General features: G+C 37.2%; 1 long non-coding RNA gene across 1 annotated transcript; it reads left to right on the forward strand.

Moving 5' to 3' along the window:
* The first annotated feature begins 12,009 nt into the window (after positions 1-12,009).
* On the forward strand, positions 12,010-23,287 carry LOC118010278. The gene is made up of 2 exons (XR_004679163.1): positions 12,010-12,270; positions 23,121-23,287. It is a non-coding gene; the product is annotated as an uncharacterized LOC118010278 (long non-coding RNA).
* The last annotated feature ends 288 nt before the right edge of the window (positions 23,288-23,575 follow it).

The raw sequence follows: 23,575 nt of genomic DNA on the forward strand, positions 1-23,575 counted from the left end.
GCTTTTGTGAGCATGCCTTTATAGTCTTTGTAAGGAGGAGAAAAATTTCATGGTCACAAGCAGAGACAGAGAGAAGAGCAAGATATTATGTTAAAGTAAAATTTATCCATAAATCACTCTTTGAAATAAAAAAAAAAAAACTATTTGTAACAAATACATTTTAAAATATGACATACAATATCTATCTCAGGGCGCTAAATTTTCAAATGTACGTTGTATACCAAGAATACTGAGCAATTCTTTATTATTCACAAATGTTCTACTATAATACAATTTATTTAAGACTATGACACATAAATGTAATTTGTAGATGTTGACTGTCTAACTTTCAAACAACTTGATGAGAAAAAAAATCATCCATTACAGAAACTTATTTTTATATCTGTAACATTCTATTAAATATGGGAACCACCTGCAAAGAATAAGAACATTTTTTTAAATCTTTTAAAATCTCTTTTTTGTTAGTTAAGAAAACCCATGGGACTCTATATGTTAAATACTTTTTTAGAGTCAATTTTTCACTGGACCTTCAATATTGGAGGAGAATTACTTAATTCACCAGAAAGAAAAAAGAATCAATCAACAGGGATTTTTATAGTATTTATGGAGTGCTCAGCATCGGACTGGGTGTTATGAAAAAGAAGAGGATATGATATGTAAGATTGAATTGCTGCCTTAAGGAAATTAGTTTAATTGGGGAATTGCATTCGCTCACTGGAAATAATTTTGGAATAATGCACTGAGGAGTGCAGATGATTGAAAAAGTTTCATAAAGCAACTAAGAAAGGTTGGGTCTTGACAAGTAGGATTTTGAATGGCTTGAGAATATAAGGAAAAGAATATTAATATTTCATATACCCTACTAGGTGCTAGATACAGTACTAAATGCATATTACACATTTTTTTTTTACTTTTAATTATTATAGTAGCCCTGTGAAATAGGTATTTCTATTTTAAAGTAGAAGAAGCTGAAGCTTAAAGAGATGAGCTAATTTGCCCACAGTCCACAGCCCTTACATGACAGCCATTGGGTTTATTTTTTTATTTTATTTTATTTTTTTTGAGTATCTGACTCTTTTTTTTTAATTTATTTTTTTTATTCTTAATGTTAATCCCCTACATTATATCATTAGTTTTAGATGTAGTGTTCCATGATTCATTGTTTGTGCATAACACCCAGTGCTCCATGCAGAATGTGCCCTCCTCAATACCCACCACCAGGCTAACCCATCCTCCCACCCCCCTCCCCTCTAGAACCCTCAGTTTGTTTTTCAGAGTCCATCGTCTCTCATGGTTTGTCTACCCCTCCGATTTCCCCCACTTCATTCTTCCCCTCCCGCTACCTTCTTCTTCTTCTTTTTTTTTCTTAACATTGGGTTTAAATACCTTGTATTTAAGGCCTCTCCTCCTCCAAAGTCTATGATGCTCTCCCATTCACAATATTCCAGATGTGAGAAATACTAGTATGAGAAATGGAGGCAAGGAAGGGCATTCATGAGAGAGGGAAGAGGAAAAAAATCAGTGGGTATCTACACAGATGTGACATTTTCCCCTCAAGTTCTCCTTATTTCACAAGTTTTCTTGGGTCTATGTTACTCTTTAGTGGAGTAATTTCCCTAGGCCAGTCTCTCCTAACTCAGTAAACAGCATTGCGGTGCATGCAGTGCTCAAGTAATCATTGATTTCTTTTGTACCATCATTTTCGTCTTTATTAGTGAATCCTGTTATCTTCATCTCAAATGTATCCATATCTGTGTTTGTGTCTCTATCTAAATTCATATCTACTTCGATATTGATATCTAACTCTATCTAAATATATCTATATATCTTTATCTCTGTATCTTATCTTTAAATCTATATCAATTTGTATATGCAAAACTCTCTCTCTTTCTAAATCTATATTTCTATATTGATTTCTAAATGCACACGTGTACCTAAATTTTATCCTGTATTTAAACCTATATCTGTATAGGTCTACCTCTAAATCTGTCTCTACAGCTGTATCCATATCTTGCCTACACCTACACCTACCCCTAAACCTATATCTATATTCACCTTAAATCCATCTTCATTGAAATCAACCTAGCCTAAGTCATTCATCATCTCATACTTGGATTACTGTGATAGTCTCCTAAGTGTTCTTCCAACTGCTATTTTTGAACCTCTATAATCCTTTAAATATGTAAATCACTTCATGCTAATTTCAAAAGCTTCCAAAGCCTTCCCTCACACTAAGAATAGTACCCAAATTCCTGCCCATGGCCTATTGACTCTACTTTTGCTATCTCTTCTCTTTAAAGTCTCTCTCCATCTTCAAGCTTCAGCCACACAAGCCTTCACTCTTTCTGCAAATATGTCGATCGTTTATCCTGCAGGGCTTTGTACTTGCTATTCCCTCTGCCCAGTATTCTCTGCTTTCAGAAGTTAGCATTTTAGTTTCCTCTTGTCATTTAGGACTCAGTTCAAATGTTGCCTCCTGAGGAAAGCCATCTTCCATCACTCAGCATTATGTCAGAGACCCTGTGGTACATTAAAGATGGCCACCTATATGTTGGCAATTCTCCCACTCTGAGGTGGGGTCCATGTAGCATCTCCCTGAGTTCAGATGGGTTCTGTGACTGCTCACAGGAAGAGGATATGGCAGAAGTGATGCTCTGAGCTCTGGCCTGAAGAAACCTGCAGTTTTCACTCACACTTAGAAGTGAGTTTCCATGTAATTAGCATGATTCCCCTTTACCCTCATACTCTAAAGATCCCAAGCCACACGGAAAGACCTTGGAAGATCAAGTGTGATGTGGAGACATAAAAAGGGAAGGAGGGTAGGGGGAGAGAGGAAAGAGAGAGAGGTAGTTCTGAGGTGCCAGGTATGTGAATAAAAAAGCTGTGTTTGGAAGTGGATCTTCCTGTCCCCGCTGCCACTATATGGATCACAAACACCCAGCTGAATCCTTCCAGAATTCTCAGCTCACAAAAATTGTAAAAAAAAAATAAAATGTTGTTTTAAGCCCCTAAATTTTTGAGCAGCACATAACATAGCAATAGTTAACCAGGCATGTCCCAAGTATGGTGTATCACATAACCCTTTAATTTCCCTACTAGCTATCACTGCCTGAAAGATCCTTCCTTTCTCTTTCCTTTCTCTTTTCTGTTTTTTCCCTCTCTTTCTTTCTTTACTTCTTTTTTCTTTGTTACCTGGTTACTGTCTCAAAACTCTTTAGATTATGAACACTATATAAATAAGAACTTATGTATCTCTTTTCCCACTAATCTCTGGTATATAGATATATGCCCCACAGATAGTTAGGATCAGTAAATATTTATTGACTGAATGAAATAAGCTTATGCATTTAATTATTCTACCTATGCAGGGTTGGTAGTTACTCTATCAAAATTATAACACCCATCCTTTACACAAACAAACAAACAAAACCCTGGAAAAACACTTCTGAATATAAGTGGGGAAGGAATACATGATATACGGTATTTTATAGTTGTACAATGGGATGGGTTTCAGCAGAGCCGGATGCTTGAATTGGCTGGAAAATTACACCTCTCTACTGCTCTTTGGTATTAGACTTCATGAGATTACTAATGGTTAGCTCAGTGCCATAATGAGCTTCAAAGGAGGAAAAAAACATCCACAGATTTCAAAGTAGCTTAAAACACATCCTTTGGCTCCTCAGTACTAGATCTTGTAGCTGGCTGAGTTCCAACCCCCTTTTCATCAGCTACATGACAACCTGGACGAGGCCATGTGTATCCTGGCTGCCCAGCTGCCTTTGATCCAAGGAGCTGACACAGAAATAACTTCCATTGCTCCTGGATAACTCTTCACAAGGACAGAGTGAGTACTTCTCACCAAATACCAACTCAGGGCCATTTGAAAACTCCTGCTGTGGAGAAGATGAGGTTTTCAAGATATAAGAAGAGCACCTTTCACATCTTCACCCTTTGTGCTTAATACAAAGACAGAAAAAGGGGGCAGAGCCTCAGAGAGAGGTTCCTGTCACCCATAAAGTAACTAAACTGAGCTAGCTAATTAATTCATAGACACTTCCTAGGGTGCCCACCCAGCATGTACCTTATGTTAGCATATGCCCAATGACTAAGATATTCTCTCCTGCCTTTACAATCTCAAGGGTGGTGTTGCTGTCCTATCTAGTTACTTTGGCCTTCCAGCTTCTTCAGCGTGTGGTGTAACTTGCAGGCTCAGGGCTTTTGCACAGGCTATTTGCTATACTGGAACTTTCTTAACTCTTAACTCTTACTCTCCTCACCTCACTCAGAATCAAGACTTCAGACGAGATCGGGCGCATTCAGGGTGGTATGGCCGTAGACAGAATCAAGGCTTCAGCTTAAATGTCACTTCCTCTGGGAAGGCTTTTCTATTCCCCTAAGTGAGGTTATACATCTCTGCTACACTTCCATTACAACCTTTATAGCAAGGAACACCTCTGTATTTAAACAGCCAGTCCACTGTTGCATGTGTTCCTTGTGATTAATCAATCAATCCATTGTGTTAAGTGTTTTCTGTTGTTAGACAGTAAGCCCAATAAAAGCAGAAATCAGGCCTTTTTTTTTCTTTTCAGTATATGGAGGACTTAGCATGACTCCAGGCATAGATCAGACATTCAATAATTAGTCATTGAATGAATGAATAGATGAATGAATTGTTGATGGATGGATAGATGGATTGTAGAGATGTTATCTTCTCTTGATTTTTCCCCTCTTGGATTTGGAATAATGTGTGTGTCCCTAGTGAATGTGAAAGGCTTCATTCATGTCTAAATTCTTTATTTCTGATCCTTATAGATCACTGGTCTATTTCAATTGCACCTTGTGTTCTAGACCAATTCTGACTTGAAGCAGGAAGTACATAAGAATTCCAATTATCTTAGTCATGAATTTTTTACAAAGTTATCCTTCCTAACAATGACTCTAAAGCCTTTGGTAAATGTGGGATCCCAAGTATGTCCTTTTAGGGTGCTCCATTGTGATAAGTGATCCCAGCACACTTATTGCAAGCCTGAGCTTCTGCTGTATGTGACAATTATTGAAACTTATTTCAGTATCTATGTCAGGCACTCAATAACTGGTAAACATTACTATCAATGTGATTATTGATTAAGAGTCAATATTCCCATTGCCTAGACAGTCCTTCTCTCTCCCTGTGAGTTCTGTGTTCACTCCTTACATTTTCATCAAGTCCCTTAAAATGGGTCCAAAAAACTCCACCCTGACCCTAATCTATGAACTCAGGCTTTCCTCTCCCTGACTGTATTTCTGGTGCTATCAGTTTGCTTCTCTTCCAGCAACTACAGAGCATTTGTGCTGTAATTCAGCTTACTGAAGCTCATCTCATCTATTGGAAACCCCCAACTACTTTTTGAATCACTATTTTAGCACATCATTTCAACTGAGATCAGATATTATTGTGGCTCTTGGATATCACTGCTACGTGCCCTGGTCGGGAAAACTAATTTTAGTTACTTCGCTGAGCATCTCTCATCTCTAATAGTTAAGAGTCTAGATTCTATAGTCAGATATACAAGTTTTGAAGAATGCATCTTCCAGTGTTTAGCTGTAAAAACTTCAGAAAACTCTTTAGTTCCTATGCCTCTCTCTCTCTTTTTAATGGAAGTCAGTAATAGTACCTACCTTCCAGGGCTATTGTCAGGATGAAGTGAGGTATCATGCTAGTAAAACACTATGGGCAAATCTTCTTTCCTCCCTGCCTACTTGTGATCATAATTTCTTGCTTGGTCCTAACATCTTCCTCAAGGTTTTGCTGGGTAAGTTTGGTTCAGATACTGCCCCTGTGTATTACCTGGAGGCACACACACATTATTGGTCTTCTGGCTCTTTGAGAGCTAGAAATTGTATGGGTGCCAATATCTTAAGTACTATTTGAACCTGTTCTCTAGGATGGCCTGACCATAGTAGCAAATATTCACTTGTGATTCTGTCACTTGTGAGGCAGTCTTTCAAATGAACTGTGAATTTTTCATTAAAAAAACTGTAAATTAAACCATTATTTTTAAAAGCTTTGCTATTAAGACTTCTGCTTCTGGGAGATACAGTAAACATACTTCAGTCATCATCACAATAAATACAACTAGGAATACTAGATATTATATATAAAATATAAGAAGACTAAAATACAGAAAGTAGAAGTCAGACTGGCAAGGAAACTTAAGGAATGGTTAGTTGCTTGGGTTTTCTTTTTGCCTCATATATTCCAACTCAGAGCTGAGGATGTCAGCAATTTGAAAACACCAACCAGTGCAGACAAAAATAGCCCCAACAAAAGCTTCCTCCCTCTAGCCAAAGGACCAGGAAAAAGGACAGCCTAACAATACAGAAAACTTTAGACAATGACTGCTCTATTTCAGCTAAACAACATAGAAGAAAAAATCTGGTCTGGGCCCACCCATACCAGCAAAAACTAAGTGGGGATCCACTTAAGGATGTTACAAGGAGCTCTCATATCCGTATTGGGCTGGAGTTGGAGAGGGTTAGGTAGGGAGCTAGAATTTTAATCCCTGCTGGACAGTACTAAACCTCCCACCAACAGTGTCAGTCAGACCACATGGGAGCCTTGATTTCTACTCATAGTTGGCTGTAATGATCCCATTCCCATTCCACTCAGAGAGTGACAGAGGAGGCCTGGTGGAGAGTGGTATCTTTCATCATCATCCAGTGGTAACAAGGTTAGCCCCACTGCTGTCAGTGAAGACTACATGGAGAGTCAGAACACTCACTTCTTAAAAGTAATGAGGATCATGCCCAAATTGGGTGTCAATTGAGGCTGAGTGGCAAACCTGGAATTTCATCTCCATGTGGCAACGAAAAGATGATACTCCTCCTTCCAGTCAACAGAGTCATGTTCCAAAAAGCCAGCTAAAAGAGAAGTTTAATAATATCAAGAATTACCTAACATAATACAAAAATGTTTAGGTTTCAATAAATAATCACTCATCATATCAAGAATCAGGAAGATATCAAACAGAAAGAAAAATACAATCAAGAGATGCCGATGTTGACATGACAGAGATGTTAAAATTATCTGACAAAGTTTTAAAGCAGCCACAGTTAAATTTCTTTAATGAGCAGTTACAAACATGCCTGTACCAACCCCCCCCCAAAAAAAACAGAAAGCCACAGCAAAGAGATAAAAAGTCCCAGCAAAGAAATAGAAGATATAAAGAAGAACCAAATAGAACTTTAGAACTGAAAAATATAATTACTGAAATATAAGCTCAGTGAATAGGCTCAATCATAGAATGCAGGGGACAGAGGAAATCATCAATGAATGGAAAAGAGAACAGTAGAGATTATTCAATCTGAATAGCAAAAATAAGATAGACTGAAAAAATAAATAGTGTCTTAGAGATATGTGGAACTATAATGAAAGACCTAACATTCTTGTCATTGGAGTTCAAAAACAAGAGGAGAAAGATGACAGGGCTGAAAAAGCTACACATAGAAATAATGAACAAAAACTTCCCAAATTTGTCAAAAAACATAAACTTCCAGATTCAAGAAGCTGAGTAAACCCCAGATGGGATAAACCAAAAGAAATTCATGCAAAGACACATTAAATTAAATTTTCCAAAAACTGAAAACAAAGAAAAAATCTTGACAGTGGCCAGAGAAAAAGGACACCTTACATATAGAGAATAATCAATTAAAATGATAGCTGATTTATCATTAGAAATGATGGAGGCCAGAATAAAGTGGCACAATATTTTTCAAGTGTTGAAAGAAAAGCTCTGTCAACCTAGAAACCTATATACAGCAAAAATATCCTTCAGGAATGAAAGTGAAATCAAAATATTCTTAGACAAAGAAAAATTAAGATAATCTATCACTCTCAGACCTGTTATAAAAGAACGGCTTAAGGAAGCTCTCTAAACAGAACAAAAACTGTAAAATAAGGAACCTTGAAATATTGGGGAAGAGGAAAGAACAAGTTAAGAAAAATAAGGAAAATACAATAAGATTTCCCTTTTCTCTTGAGTTTTCTAATTTTTAAGATTTTTATTTATTTATTTATTCATTCAAGACACAGAGATACAGAGAGAGAGAGAGAACATGACCAGGGGGAGAAGCAGAAGGAGGGGGAGAAGCAGGCTCCCTGCTGAGCAGGGAGCCCGATGTGGGGCTCGATCCCAGCACACTGGGATCATGACCTGAGCCGAAGGTAGACGTTTAACCATCTGAGCCACCCAGGCGCCCTGTTGAGTTTTCTAATTTTTTATGATGAAAGCAAAAATATAATTTAACATTGTGTGATATGATTCTAAAAGTATGCTGAGGAAATATTTAAGGCAATTATATTATAAATAAGGGAGTGCAAAGGAATCTAAAGAGAGGTAAGATTTTAATACTTCATTTGCACTTGTAAAATAATGACACCAGTAGACTGTCTGTGAACATATATATATTCACACACACACACACAGACACCTCACACTTACATTGACATGTATAATATAGTATCTAGAATAACCACTTAAAAAGCTACACAAAGAGATATACTCAAAAACATTACACATTAATAAAAATGTAGTCTTAAAAAGTCTAGTAACCCACAGAGAGAGGAAGATGAAAATAGAGATATGAAAAACTAAGAGAACAAACAGAAAATAAAAATTAAATGGCAGTTTAAACCCTAACATATCAATAATTACATTAAATGTAAATGGCATAAATACATGTTAAAATACAGAAGCTGGCAAAGTGGTTTGTAAAACATGACCCAACTATTAAAAAAAAAAACCAAACCATATATCATACAAACATTAATCAAAGGAAAGCAGGAGTGGATATATTAATATCAGATAAAGTAGACTTCAAGGCAAAAAAAAAAAATTACCTGGAAGAGTGACATTTTATAATGATAAAAGGACAAAGATGCAAATAGACACAGAAATCCTAGATGTGTAGGCACTAAATAACATAGCTGCAAAATGTGTGAGGCAGACACTGATAGAACTGAAACAGAAAACATACATCCACTATTACACTTGAAGACTTCAACACTCCTCTCTCAACACTTTATAGAAAAATTGAAGAGAAAATCGGCAAGGATATAGAAGAAGCCAACAGCACTATTAGCCAACAGTATCTACTCAGCATTTTTAGGACACCCAACAACAGCAGGACATATTATTTTTAAGTGCACATGAATCATATCCTATGGTAGAAAGCTATAAAATAAACCTTAGAAATTTAAACTAACTGAAATTATGCAAGTGTGTATTCTGACCACAATGGAATCAAACTAGAAATCAATAAGAGAGTAATTACAGAAAAATTTTCATACATTTGAAACTAAGCATAATCCATGGGTCTAAAAGGTAGTTTCAAGAAAAATTAAAAAAAAATGTATATACAAACTATCAAAATTTGTGGGGCACAGCTAAAGCAGTACTAAGAAGGAAATTTATAGAACTAAATTTATACATGAAAAATGTCTCAAATCAATAATCTAAAAAGGAAAGAAAGAAAGAAAGAAAGAAACCTAAAGCAAACAGAAGGAAGAGAATAATGCACATAAGGGCAGAAATCAATGAACTTGGAAAAAGAAATGCAATCAAGAAAATCAATGAAACCAAGAGCTGCTTCTTCAAAAAGATCAATAACATTGACAAACAGCTAGCAAGCTTGAGAAAGGAAAAATATGTGAGAATACAAAAATGATCAATGTTAGAAATGAAGCAGGGGATACCACTACAGACCCTGCCGGCATCCCAAAAGATAATATGGAAATATTATGAACAACTTTGCCCATATAACTTTGACAATGTATTTGAAATGGACCGCTTTCTTGAAAAACACAAACTACTCTTCCTCACCCAATATGAAATAGAATGAGATAAATGACTTCAAAAACCCATCACTATTAAGAAGTTTGAATTCAACTATTAAATAATTGAGTTCAAAGTCTTTATAACAAGTTAATTATGTTCATTTCATACACATTTGAGCTAAGAATATAAGGAAAATCATACCAATTATCAGTTTACATTCTTTAGTAGTCTGACATTATATTCCATCTTTTCCTTTTAAAATTTCATAGTTTTAAATTTACATTTAGATTTACATTTAAATCTATGCTGCATTCTGGGTTAATTTTTGCATAGGCGTGAGGTTTATGTGAGCTCAGGATAGACATTTTTCCTCTAATTTTGGTATATTTATATCTAATTATCTCTCTTACCTTGGGCATCACTTGAATTCCTTGAGTGTGTGATTAGAAAAAGTTGCATGAGATTATTTTATGTTCCTTTCCTTTTAACTATGACATTCTTTGATTCAAATCCAGAGTGTTTCATCAGAACTAGATTAACAGGCTGGATGACCAGGGTATCTTTGGCAAATTGGATTTTCCAAAGATGGTCACACCAATATTAATCTTATCCTACAAGCTCTTCTTACAAAGTAATACTGACAATCCTCTAGTAAGAGATAGAGTCTCTGGTGCATCCCCTCAAATCTGGGTATACCTTTGTAACTGCTTTACCTATGAGAATATGGCAAAATTGACACTTGCCTGACTTCTAAGGGTAGGTTGTAAAAGACAATATGGGTTCACCCAGAACATACTCTTTCTTTTTTCTTTGTCTCCATCTTTGTTTCTATCTCTCTCTCTCTAAGAACTTGGGCCTTTGGAGATCTTATCTACCTTGTTAGTACTTCTGAAGCTGCCATGCTGGAGGTCACACAAGACACCACACAGAGTTACAAAAAGATACACAAGGAGCCCCTATGATTCCCAGATGTCCAAGTTTTCCCAGCTGGAATTCCATACATATGAGTAAAGAAGCCTTCATGACACTAGTCTTAGGTACCATTAGACTGAAGCTTCATGAAAGACCCTAAACTAGAACCACAGAGCTGAGCTGCTCTTAAATTTCTGATTCATTAAGATCAAGAGAGATAATCAATGAATATTGTTCTCTTAAGTTACTGAGTTTTGAGTTAGTTTGTTACATAGCCACTGTTACTAGAACAAGATCCATCTACAGGATTGCTAAAACATCACTGTGAATGTAGCAAGATCAAGAAAGATCACGAAAGTTGTATTTACTAGAATGCTTTGTAGTGCATGAGTTTATGAGTGAATCTAGTAAATCTAGGTTGTACTGAAAGCTACATCATAACAACATCAACATTTGAGGGGTGCATATTCATATTTCTAAAGCATAGAGTCAGAGGAATAAGGTATCAGAGTTAACATATTTTCTAATCACATCTAAAACCAACAGAGTAGGGTTAGTTCATTTCATATAGCCTACTGAGCAAGACTGTAAAAAGCAATGGACTTGGGAGAGCTCATCATATAAAGGGAACTCTTCCCCCTACAGGATGCAAGAACCCTGATCTCAAGGACATGTGTTCCCACTGTAGAGGTGCAAAATCTTTCTCTGTGCTAAGTCTTGAAGATGAGACTCTAGCACTCCAGTGAAACCTGGGTACCAGATTCAAGGTATTGTGGTAGCCTAGACAGCAGTCAGGTAAAGAGAGTAATATAATCTGGTTAAATAATCTGACACAATAGATTTTTCAGACTGTATTATTGTTCAAAATAATTCATTCCCAGGGACGCCTTGGTGGCTCAGTGGTTGAATGACCGACTCTGGATTTTGGCTGGGGTTGTGATCTCAGGGTGGTGGGATTGGCCGGTGTCAGGCTCTGCTCTCAGCCTGGAGTCTGCTTGTCCTTCTCCCTCTGCTCCTCCCCCTGCTTGCTCTCTCTCTCTCTCTAAAGTGAATAAATAAAATCTTTTAAAAAATAATTCACTCCCATCAATGTAAGTTTATATATCCTTGTCTTTGTTGTGTAACTGGCAGTGCCCCTGTATAAGGGGCATATATTTTCCTGTGTCATTGGTAAATCTGTCCCTTGTAATCTGAGTAAATGTGATGTATGACATGTTGGAACAGAAGTTTTAAATATGATCACATGGTTCAGCTTAGTCTCTTGCTTCTGCTTTCTGCTTTGAGAATGGTACATTCCAGATAAGGGTTGCTCCTTTAGCCTGCAAGTCTAATTGAGAAGACAGATGGAGTGGAGCCATTGCTGGAGCAGAACACTACTGGCCTAAAGTTTACATGTAATGTGAGCAAGAAATAAGCCTTTGTGTTATATGACACTGAAATGTTGGAGTTTGTTATTCCACCAAAGGCACTAAGTACACGTGCCTATGAGGACACTAATAGATGTGCACTTATCTGTGGCTTTTTAAAAGGATTAAAAGAATATGTAAGTATTTGGGTATATATATATGGAAGTTTTTCTAGATAAATTAAATAATTTTATGTTGGATAATTTATTAGTCATGTTGAATAATCCCATAATAGATCTAAGTAATTTGGAAAAGCAATCTTTGGTTGGTTATTTGAAAGCCAGTGAGTGGAGTGAATTTAATGTACTGGTTTAGATTTGACAATGCCTTTCAAAGACAGTACTATAAACAACTGGAGGGAATATTTTTCTTTGAGTTGATAAGGGATTGTATTATTAAACCCTGATTTCAAGTGATAGAAACTCAAATCATACTAGCTTAAGCAAAATATAATCATCATCATCGTAAGATTGTTTATAAATAAATAAAATGTTTCTGTGTGTTCATGCTGCACATGTCTGTGTGTGTGCTAGAGGAGGTAGATCAATTGGCTTATATAACTAAATATATAGTTTAGGGAATGGTTGGAATCAACATGTCAAACAATGTCTTCAGTGTTTTCTGTCTGTCTGTTTCCCTCTTTCTTCTTCCTTTCTCTGTTTTTCCCCTCTCCTTTATGTTTATATTGCTCTGATCCATCTCTGCCTGTCTCTAAACTACACCTCCCTTTGTTTTGGCTCTGTTCTTAGACCTGGGGGCAGGAGTCCCATCAGAAGCCCACAAAGACTGAAAATACACAATGAGATTGTATAAAGGAAAATTATGGTGCTATTTTCATAAAAGGGAATAGATGATAGGCAGACGAACTTTTTTTTCAAAAATCTATTTCAGAGGTAATAGAGCATGCTCAATATAGTTCAGATGTTTGCTAAATTGCTCTTTAGGAAGAATGGAAAGAGTTAAATGCAGGTCACTTATTTTGCTGAGCAGAGTATGCCAGTTTGGGGCCAGAGCTGAATTGTTCAGGATCACAAAGGAGAAAAAGGAAAGCCACCTTGTCCCAAGCTCAGTAAACAGCTCTCTGCTAAAGGAATGTTCAACAATTATTTAAAAGTATCAGTTTGAAGAGGGGTCAGTGCAAACTTAGGAGCTTGGCAGGAGAACTCGCTTCAGCACTATCTCTAGAACCTTGGGTTCTAAACTCAACATTACAGGGCTTTGATATTCAAGATTGAAGCAGAAAAAATTAGAGAACTCTGTATCAGAAAATGGTATCAGTAGGTCACAAACCTTTTCCCACTTTAATTCTTTTGGTAGTATTTTGTGTGCATTATTCAGTGCCTTTGTCTTTATTTAAAAAATTCAAATATGTAAAAAGCTTTTTAAATACAGTCTCCCAGGTGTCTGCGGCAGCCTCAAGCCCCTTTTCTTTCTTCTATTGTTCTCTTAATTGTTACTTCACAACAATTAGTTGAGTATTCATATGCAAATATATGCAAATGAAAAGGGGCTCAATCTATGAGATTTTCACTACTAGTTAATTTCTACTTTTGGGTCTACTGATAAGATCTGCAGAACCGATTTTTTTTATACCCTTGCTCCTTGGGGCATAAAAGGGAAAGGGTGGCATGAAAGCTACCTAAATATGTCAAAAGCTCTGCCATTGTTAAGATCCTTCTTCAGCTTGGAAAGTGTTTTTTAATTGTTTTTTCCCTCATCTGCCTTGCTTTCTCTCACAGAGAATGTGGTGTTGAAGCTTCTGTTATTTTCTACCGACTAGTTATGCATCATCTAGAATGACATTTGGAGTGTTATAATCAATATGGGGATAGGCTGGGAAAGGAAAGGAATAACCAACAGAAAAATAAATGCAATTTGATTGATTAATGATTGATTGATCGAAACCATTGTTTCAAGATATCATAAAATACTAATATCAAGAATGGAGGAAAATCTGATTAATAAATTAGCAATATTTTTTAAGATTCTGAAAAAGATCAGATAATCTGTGGGATGGAGGTGGTAGTTAAAATCTAATGATTATGATTTTCCTTGATATAACAGATTAAAGATGTCTGCAAAGTCTTTGCTTGTTCTACCCTTAAGAGAGGAAATCTATTTTCTGTCCCCTTGAATCTGAGCTTGACTTAAGTGATTTGCCTGACCAAGGAATACAGTGAAAGTCATGTTCTGGGACTTCTGAAACTAGGCCAAAAGGCATCTTGCAGCTTTCAATGGACTGAAAGAACATTCACTCTAGAAACTCAGCTTATCTGCTCTAGAGAAGTCCAAGCAGCCTATGGATAGACCCTTGTGGATCGCAAGTGAAGTTACCCTACCAAAAGACTAAGCTAAATTCTCAGCCAACACCAGCACCAACTTGCTAAACATGTGAGTGTGCCATCTTGAAAGAGGAATATCTAGCACATTCCAACCCACTCCAATTAACATCTCATGGAGCAGAGATGGGAAACCCAGCTAAGTACTTCCCAAATTCCTCATCCACAAAATCATGATCCAAATAGATTATTTGGGATAGTTTGTCACACATCAACAGGTAACAAGAAAAATAGATACAGATTAAAAAGAGCGAACAAACAAAAAACAGCTGGATTTGTGAAAGCGGTCATACTACATGCAGAATTTCCTTTGCAGAGCTAAATAGGTGATATATTCACAGATGGTTTAAAAACAGGAAGCAATTAAATCCAGTTTACTAATGCTAAAACGAGGTTTTAATCGGTAAGGTTTCCTTCTCCACATTTAACCTTGGCACTTTCAGTCTCTGTTCACTAGTGGAAGCCCTGGAGGAGAGGGAGGAGTACATTGGTGAGGATAAATGTGCTGGCCAAGACTCCCAATGTCCTCTGCACAACCTACAGATGCCTCAGTGACTAATCTTCATCTGCAGATAATTCAGAAACAGGGCAGATCCCTTGGATTTGAAAATGGGAACTAAAACTCATCCATCTTCTGCTGATGGCTAAACAGGCTATTATTAGCAGGCCAGATGATTTAATAGGCCAGGGATGGAAAGGCACATGTTGATAATTAAACACTCCAGCGTTCCATTCCAAAGCAAGTGTCCTTTAATAACATGACTAAGGTTTGTTTGCTTTTCAGACCCTTCTCTTCCACTTCCAAGACTTGCAATTGTGTTCAGGCATCAGTGATGGGTAGAAGTGATGTGTGTCAAACCAATTCTCAATTGTTTGGGCGATATGTTACATGTTACATGGAATTACCTGTCCTTAGTCAGCTTAGTATATTCATCCATATATGAATTCTAAAAAGAAACTGAACCACTCCTTTGGCAAATATGAATTGAGGTCTAATACATTGTAGAAGAGTGGTATAAGAACTGTGTTTTACTTCTGGCTCTTCAGAGTGGCTGTTTGACCTTGAGCAGGTTAAAATATCTTTGGTGTCTTTGTCTGATCCTTTGAAAGGGAAGAATACTTGATTCTAAGGTTCCTTGAAGCACTAAAGTTTGCTCATTCTATGGATTTCACTATCAAACCAAATTCTTCTCTCAGTTAAAAATTGGCTTACCTAGTGGTTGAATTAATTGGAAATAGGTTGAGTTAATAAGAAGTAGATTTTTTTTTTTTTGCTTTAAGCATATACATCGATTTTTCCAGCCCTCTTTCTCTACCATGTTACCTGACATTGTTTTTATTTATTTTTTTTACTTTTTGTTTTTTTTACCTGACATTCTTTTAAACAATAATATTTTTATAATAGTAAATATCTATTTTGCTCATAAATATGTGCCAAGCACTGTGCTAAAAGCTTTAAAAATGTAGTCTGTTGCATTTCTCATGATAACTCATTGAGCTGAGATATAATTAGTCTTACTTTATAGAAGAGATGTTTGGGTTTTAGTGAAACTTAGTACTGGACACAAGAGTGGTGGAGCCAAGACTCAAATCCAGGTCTGTGTGATGCCAGAGCCCATACTCTAATGAATTTGTCTTACAACTGTTACTTTAATGCCTACAGTCAGCCTGAAGACAAGAAGAAGCTTTTTAAACAACAACAAAAAATTAAATAAGTACACACACACACACACCTATTACACCAAGTCAGCAAGCTCCATGAGAAGGGCTCTTGTGCATGGGGGTGATGTTTGCATTGATCTTTGATGATTCTTTTCCATTCTCAGCTTAGAATAGGCTTCCAGGAGGAATTGAACTAACTATGTAGGGAAAGAAAGTAAAATACTTTTCCAGAAAAATATCCTTCCTCCTTTTTTGAAGTAAGGCTGCTTAATGTTATTTTCAGTACATTGCAGTACTTCCAGTGAAGGGACTTTATTTTTTAAGCTGGAGAATAGCCATCTGGACATTGCTGTCTGTTTTCTGTTTCTTGAGTTACAAACTCAGATTGTTCCTTGATAATAGACTTCCATTTTTCTGAGAAAGTCACCACTATGAACTTTTAGTTAAGTAAATGTAGAACAAATCTATACCTATTCTTCAGAAGAATGTGCATCTGAAGCATGTCTTTTTGACTGAATTAGGGCTTAAGCTCAGGCTGAGTGAACCTTTGGTGTTCCTCCATGTACACAACTATAAAGAGCTGAGAGAACAGGAATTTTTACATAAACAAACAGATCTCTTTGAAGAGTTTAGGTGTTTGCAAGCATTCAGAAAACATTTGATGGGTTGAAGTGATCTCGACTGACCAGAAGTAGACAAGGGAAAATGGACTATAGCAGACTTCAACCAAATCCATCTGGCTCCTGTTATGGACTGAATGTTTGCATTTCCCCAATTTGTATGTTGAAGTCCTAATGCCCAATTTAACAGTGTTTGGATATAGGGTCTTTGGGAAGTAATGGGGTTAGTTCACAAGGATGGTATTAGTGCCCTTATAAAAGGAGAAAGAAATTCTCTCTCTCGATCTCTCTCTCTCTCTCTCTCAATCTCTCCCCATGTGTCTATGCACTGAGGAAATGTCATGTGTAGATATGGCAAGAAGTCAGTTGTCTGCAACTGAAGAGAGACTTCACCAGGAACTGAATTAGCTGGCACCTTGACCTTGTACTTCTCAGCATCCAGAACAGGGGTTTCTGTTGCCTAAGCCACCCATTTATTTTTGTTATGGAAGCCGGAGCAGACTAAGATAGCTCCCCTTTACCATTGATTTGCACTCCTCCCCTAATTCCCCTAGTTTTGGCCTCCAATGGCTATCAGGCAGCTTTCTTCTTGGAGGACAACTCTTGGGAGCTCTCCTGACTTAGACAGATCAAGTCACCCCTAAGATGTAATTTACACTCCATAGTTTTCCTCCAGTATCAGGATCAGCATAGCACCCTATTTTGGTTTCTACTTCTTGACAGTTTATCCTAGGAGTACTTCCTTAATAAATTGCTTGCACATAAATACTTGTCTCAAGGCCTGCTTCTGTAGAAACTTGCCTAAGATGATTGCTATGAAAAAAGGGATGTCTGCACTGTTGACCTGGGCACCACCAAGACTCAGGAAATAGCATGACGTTCATGAGAAAAACCCTCAATATCTTTACCTTTGTGCTTAGTACAAATGTGAAGAAGCTTGTAAGAGTTAGAGGGTTTCTTTCACCTATGAAACATCCAAACTGAAGTAACTGTTTTAACAGATACTTCCTAGCATGAAATCCGTAGTCCCATCTCTGAGAAGTGCTCTCCTGCCTCTAAGGTTACAGAGGTGAGCTGCCACCCTTCCTCAATTCCAGCCACTCTGCCCTTCTTTCAACTTGAATGTGTGCTTTATTTTTCAGTTGCAGGACTTTGCACATGTGATTCACTCTCTCACTCTGCATGAAATTTTCTTATTGTTTATCCCTCTATCCCCACCTCTAGTAATCCAGTTATTCCAGATTTGTATGTTTGGGAAAACATGGCCAAGTGTATAAAAATACCTGAACTACTAAATTTGTAATACTCCTAAAAATTTATTTCTCCCCTTTTGTAGAAAACCTTTGATCAAACTGCCTTGTTTTACATGGTTTCAATACCAACCTTATACCTCTGTTCAATACCAACCCCACCCTCTGTTGCCATAGCTTCTGTGTTTATTCCTTAAATTCCTTAATTCTTTTCTTCTGCCAATTGCTCCAACTCTCATCTCCTTTGGTTTTTAAAAGAGCTCTTTTGTTAGCCATCTTTCTTCTCTGTTCCCAAACTAGCATCATTAGCATCACCTAATAGCTTATTAGAAATGCAAATTCTCAGGCCTCATCCCAGTTCTCTTGATTCAGAAACTCTGAGGGTGAGCCCAGAAATCTGTTTTAGCAAACCCTTCATGCCATGTGATGCACATTAAATTTTGAAAACAACTGGTCTAAGTATTACAGGACTTTGAATCTTGATATACAATGACAAATTTTAGAAATTAAAAAAAAAAAACAAAAAAAAAGCAAGCAAACTTTCCTCAAGATCTTGGCTCTTAGAAATCATAAATGCTTCACTATCAAATGATTTGTATTCATCTGCTCAGGCTGCCATTAACAAAGTACCATAAACTGGTGGCCTAAAGAAGAGAAAAATTTATTGTCCACAGTTCTGGAGGCTAGAAGTCCAAAATGAAGGTGTCAGAAGAGTTGGTTTCTTCTGAGGGTTATGAGGGAGAATCTGTACCATGCCTCTCTCAGCTCATGATGGTTTATTGGTGATCTTTGGCATTCCTTGGCTTGGGGCAGTGTAACTCCAGTCTTCACATGGTGTTCTCCCTATGCCTATGTCCAAATTTCCCTGTTTTATAAAAAATGTAAGTTGTGTTGGTTTAAGGTCTACACTAATGACCCCATTTTATCTTCATTAGCTCTGTAAAGACTGTATTTCCAAATAAGGTCACATTCTGAGGTTCTGGAGGTTAGGACCCCAACATCTTTTTTTTTTGGTGGGACACAATTCAACTCACAACATGATTGTCTATTTTTTGTCCTGGGTTATATCCAGTCCCCGACAGATGCAGTGGCAACTACAGCTGAATGGTTGAAGGGCAATAAAACACTGAGAAAAAAATTAAAAGAATATCAATTACTATGTTGCAAAAAATAGTTTAAATAGGGTAGCTTGGGTGGCTCAGTCTGTTAAGCGTCTGCCTTCGGCTCAGGTCATGATCCCAGGGTCCTGGGATGGAGCCCCACATCTGGCTCCCTGCTCACTGGAGAGCCTGCTTCTCCCTCTCCCACTCCCCCTGCTTGTGCTCTCTTTCTCTCTCTGTGTCAAATAAATAAATAAAATCTTAAAAAAAATAGTTTAAACAGAGGTGGAAAGACCAGGAGCTCCATTCATTGTAAATTCTAAGGCTTATTGTATTGGTCTGCTCAGGCTGCTCAGACTGAGTAGCTTAAACAACAGAAAGTTATTTCCTCACAGTTTTGGAGGTGGAAGTCTAAGATCAAAGTGCCAGCATTGTCAGGTTCTGATGAGGGTGCTCCCCTTGGGTTGCAGAAGTCCACCTTCTTGCTGTGCCCACATGACCTCTTCCTGGTTAGGATAAGAGCGAGCTCTCTGTCTCAAGGACACTAATCCCATCATGAGGACCACACCCTCATGACCTCATCTAACCCTAATTACCTCCAGAAGCTCCACCTCCTAATATCATCACCTTGGGAGTTAGGACTTCCCTATATGAATTTTGGAACATTCAGTCCATAACATGTACCCAGAGAGATTCTGATTTATTTCACCTGGAGTAGAGCAGTCCACCTAAATTTTTAGAACTTCATAGGTAATTATGATGCACAGCTAGAGTTTAAACTTTTGTCCTAGCTCTTCATTTCTATGGAAAAGCACAGTAATTTTGTAGTGCTAATTAACACAGAATAAGACATAACACTAGTCAAGCTATAACATCTTACTTTACCATTCTGATTGTTTTTGTATATCTTGTCAGCCCACCTCTTCAGTAAGCACCTGAAGAAAGTCACCCCATTTCTACTTGTTAAGTTCTTAACAAATATAAGCTGATTGACCAAATAAAATCTTGGATTCTTTACTTCAACCCCTGTGCTTCAACAACTATACAAATAAAAAATCAATACATGTAAGTAATTAATTCTCTTCTGTGATAGAGAAATGCAAGGAACATATGTTGGAAATTTTACCGTGTCTAATCTCAGAGTCTAGGTAGGGTCTGAGCCTGGCCTGGCCAGGTAATAGAGACACTGAAAGGCAAACACAGCCTGTAAGCTTCTAGTTAGTAATTAGTTTCTCTGTTCCCTATGTCTCTTTATACTCTGGCTGGTTAGTAAAACAACTCTAATGTAATAGGTCAAAGCTTATTCAAGTGTTGCTGTGAAGTGTATTAGGATTGCAAAAAGGATGCAAGAGATTTCTTTTCTGCACAGCTAAGTTATAGATGGAAAGTTAGGGAGGGCATTCTCAAACTCCTGTACCTCCCCACCCCCATTTTCATCCTTTATTTAAAAAGAAAAAAAAGTATTTGCAATGTCAGGATTGCAGAAAATGTATTATAAAAATAATGATCTGAAAGTCATAGTCTCCTCTCCCCGATCTCCTGCCATCAAATCAGAGTAAAACCACTTACATGCTACTAAGTTCTGGAAAATAACAGTTTCCTATCTGTCCACCTATTATAGGATTTTCCTATTAAGCCCAAAACACCCTGATTTGTTTGGAGAGATAAATTTCACCCCCAGCATTTCTTTAATAATCCTTTTATACTTTCTTCTTATCTCTCTTCTTGCTGCTATTGTTTGATAGTGCCACTTAAACAGGTCTTTCCACAAGGTTGCTCAAATTAAACATTAGCCAGCTCTAATAAGCAGCTACAGAAAACTACTGACGGTATCTAGCAAGATAAACATCCACACACCAAACTTCTGAGATTTCTTTATTTCTAACCTGACTGTCTGAAGGGAATGTTCTTTAAAGACCACCTGACTTGCTTACTGTGGTATTTTCAGATATTCGGTCCTCTAGTGCCAAATGGACCACGTGGCATTGATAATTGGCTAGATTTCACTTTATTTTGATGGTAGGAAATTTGATATTTGTGTGGTCTGTGCTAGGGTTCAAGAGACGGAAGCTCTACATGTAGAGATCCATTACTTTGAATTAAACAATAGCAAATATTAAAGAAACAATTTATCCTGTATCTATGATTCTCTAGGTAAGGCAAACAAAGAAACAAATCTGAAAAACAAACAAACAACAGCAATAAAGAACTTTGTGACTAATACCTAAGCGACAATTAGTTTATCAAAGATGGTCCTCTTGCAGAAAACTCAGATAAGCTAAGAACCCTGGATACATATGTGGTGGGGGACTGGGTAGTACAAAGGGAAGAAAGGGCCTAGAAAAAAAAAGGCCTTATAGGTGGGAGGTATCACAGGAGAACTTGGGCTACTTCATATATAATCTGGGGCAGGAATCTGCTCTTCACTGTTCTTGTGGAATAGTGGACTGAGGACAAACTTCAGGTTCAGACATGCTTCTGGGAGAGTTCACTCTCCCCATTACTACTTTGGTAATGAGGATGGTATTGGACTTCATTAAGCTCAGTCTCATCATCTCTAAAAGATTCATAATAACATATATCTGTATGTGTTGTTAGGAAGATAATGTGAAGTATTGTTTATAAAATATCTGGCTTGTATAGAAATGAAAGAAACACTAGCCTGCATCCAGCATATCAATCCCCTTGGCCTCACCTCCTATTTAGTTTCTTTGCCTTTTCTCTAGTCCCAGCAACACAGGGTGAAAAGATGTATCTGATAACTAGTAGCTGAATGGTTGACTCGCTTGTTTTCTCTCTACCTGTTCTCTCCACTTTCCTCAAAGAACATAAGTACTTTGACTGGGCTTTGTTTATATGGTACTGGAAATTTTTAACAAAAACACTTTTAACATGAAATCCTACTGGGAATTCCACAGCTTAGTTTTCTGTAATATACATATGTTGATCCCCAAAAGACTCCTAGAAAACCCATCAGAAGAAAAGCAGGTGCCCCTAGATTTTACTGTATTACATAGTGCAGAATAATAATATATCATTAAAAAAAGAAAACCGGCCCAAAATGGCATCTCTTAGGCCCAAATCAGCAAACCTGGAATTAATGTCTAACTTAACTGCAGTTTCAGCCTCCCCCCAAAGTACAGTCTTAACTGGTCAGTCAGGAATTTTCTGATAAGTATCAATGAGGTTATCTGTCACTTGGGACCCTCCATCTCCCAAAGGAAGATGAGGTAATCTGCATGATAAGACCCTCTTTTCCCCATAAAAGATAGTTTGCCTGAAGGTATCCTTTCTTTTATTTTGCAAATAACTTCCTTGCCCCCCCACCCCTTCCTTGTAATTTTGTATTGCTCCTTGGAGTTTCCCTCTATGTGTTAGAGGGGATGTTGCCCTATTCGTGAATCTCTTAATAAAGCCTGTTAGATCTTCAAATATACTCAGTTGAACTTTGTTCTTTAACATTATTACTGTTACTATGATAGAAGATAAAATAGTAATTTATTATTGTATAGTATTATATGTTAATACTATTATTTAATATTTTATTATATATACATATATATTAATCTAAGCTTACTATGTATTCCACTGGAATACATGGTGAAGTAGTCTTCACAATGGGTGGCAGAAAATGTGGGAAAAAATGCTAAATCAGTAGCAACATCCTGTTCACGGGTAATCAGTTTTCAAGTAATGTGGAATTCAGGGAGAAATAAATGTTGGGGATTGGCGTGTGTGGGGGTGTGTGTAAAATAAGGGCAAGTAGAAGAAAGAAGAGAGCAAATTCTGAAGGCTTCCAGTTGCTAAGAATCAATCTATGTGCCTCCTGCAACCCTCCAGGGTGACTGCCTAGGTGAGAGCAGAGAATATTTTCTTTTTATCTTTCAATCACTGCCTTTGTAGGTATAAAATAAGAATATCGATTACTGGAAGGTGATAATGGTTTCTCAGTCAAAATGTTATTTGTTGTTGGACTTCATTTCCCTGTCTCTTGATTTTTATGTCACTCTCCCCAGGTCTTCAATCTTCTTTAGATGTGGTCAATGTACTGGCAGGTCCCAGGAAGATGCGATGGTTGGACATTCGTGGAAGAGACCCAGACTCACCAGGGGGATATCCTTCCAGTATTCCCAGCTCCCTCCTGCTCTCTATTCTTGATATAAAAGAATAATTTTGCTTTTTAGTTCTTGACATTATCATCAATTAGTATAGGGTGTGTCCCTCTCCTGAAGTTCACCTTGTTGATAATCACAGACAAGAGAGAGAAGCATTGAAATATACAAAAACAAAAGCAACTTTAAAAATGTGAAGAACCTTGGGGAGATAGAAAGCAGTTTTAACTGATGGAAGTAGCAAATGGCAGACTAGGGTGGGGGAAGCCCCAGTGTCATCCATAAGGAAGGAATATAAATATAACCTAAAAGCAGTGTCTTCCATATGCAAGGAATACAAATATGAATTAAAAGAAAAA

This window comes from Mirounga leonina, unplaced genomic scaffold (genome assembly GCF_011800145.1).
Source record: "Mirounga leonina isolate KUSES-001 unplaced genomic scaffold, KU_Mleo_1.0 Mir_129, whole genome shotgun sequence".
Classification (NCBI taxonomy): Eukaryota; Metazoa; Chordata; class Mammalia; order Carnivora; family Phocidae; genus Mirounga; species Mirounga leonina.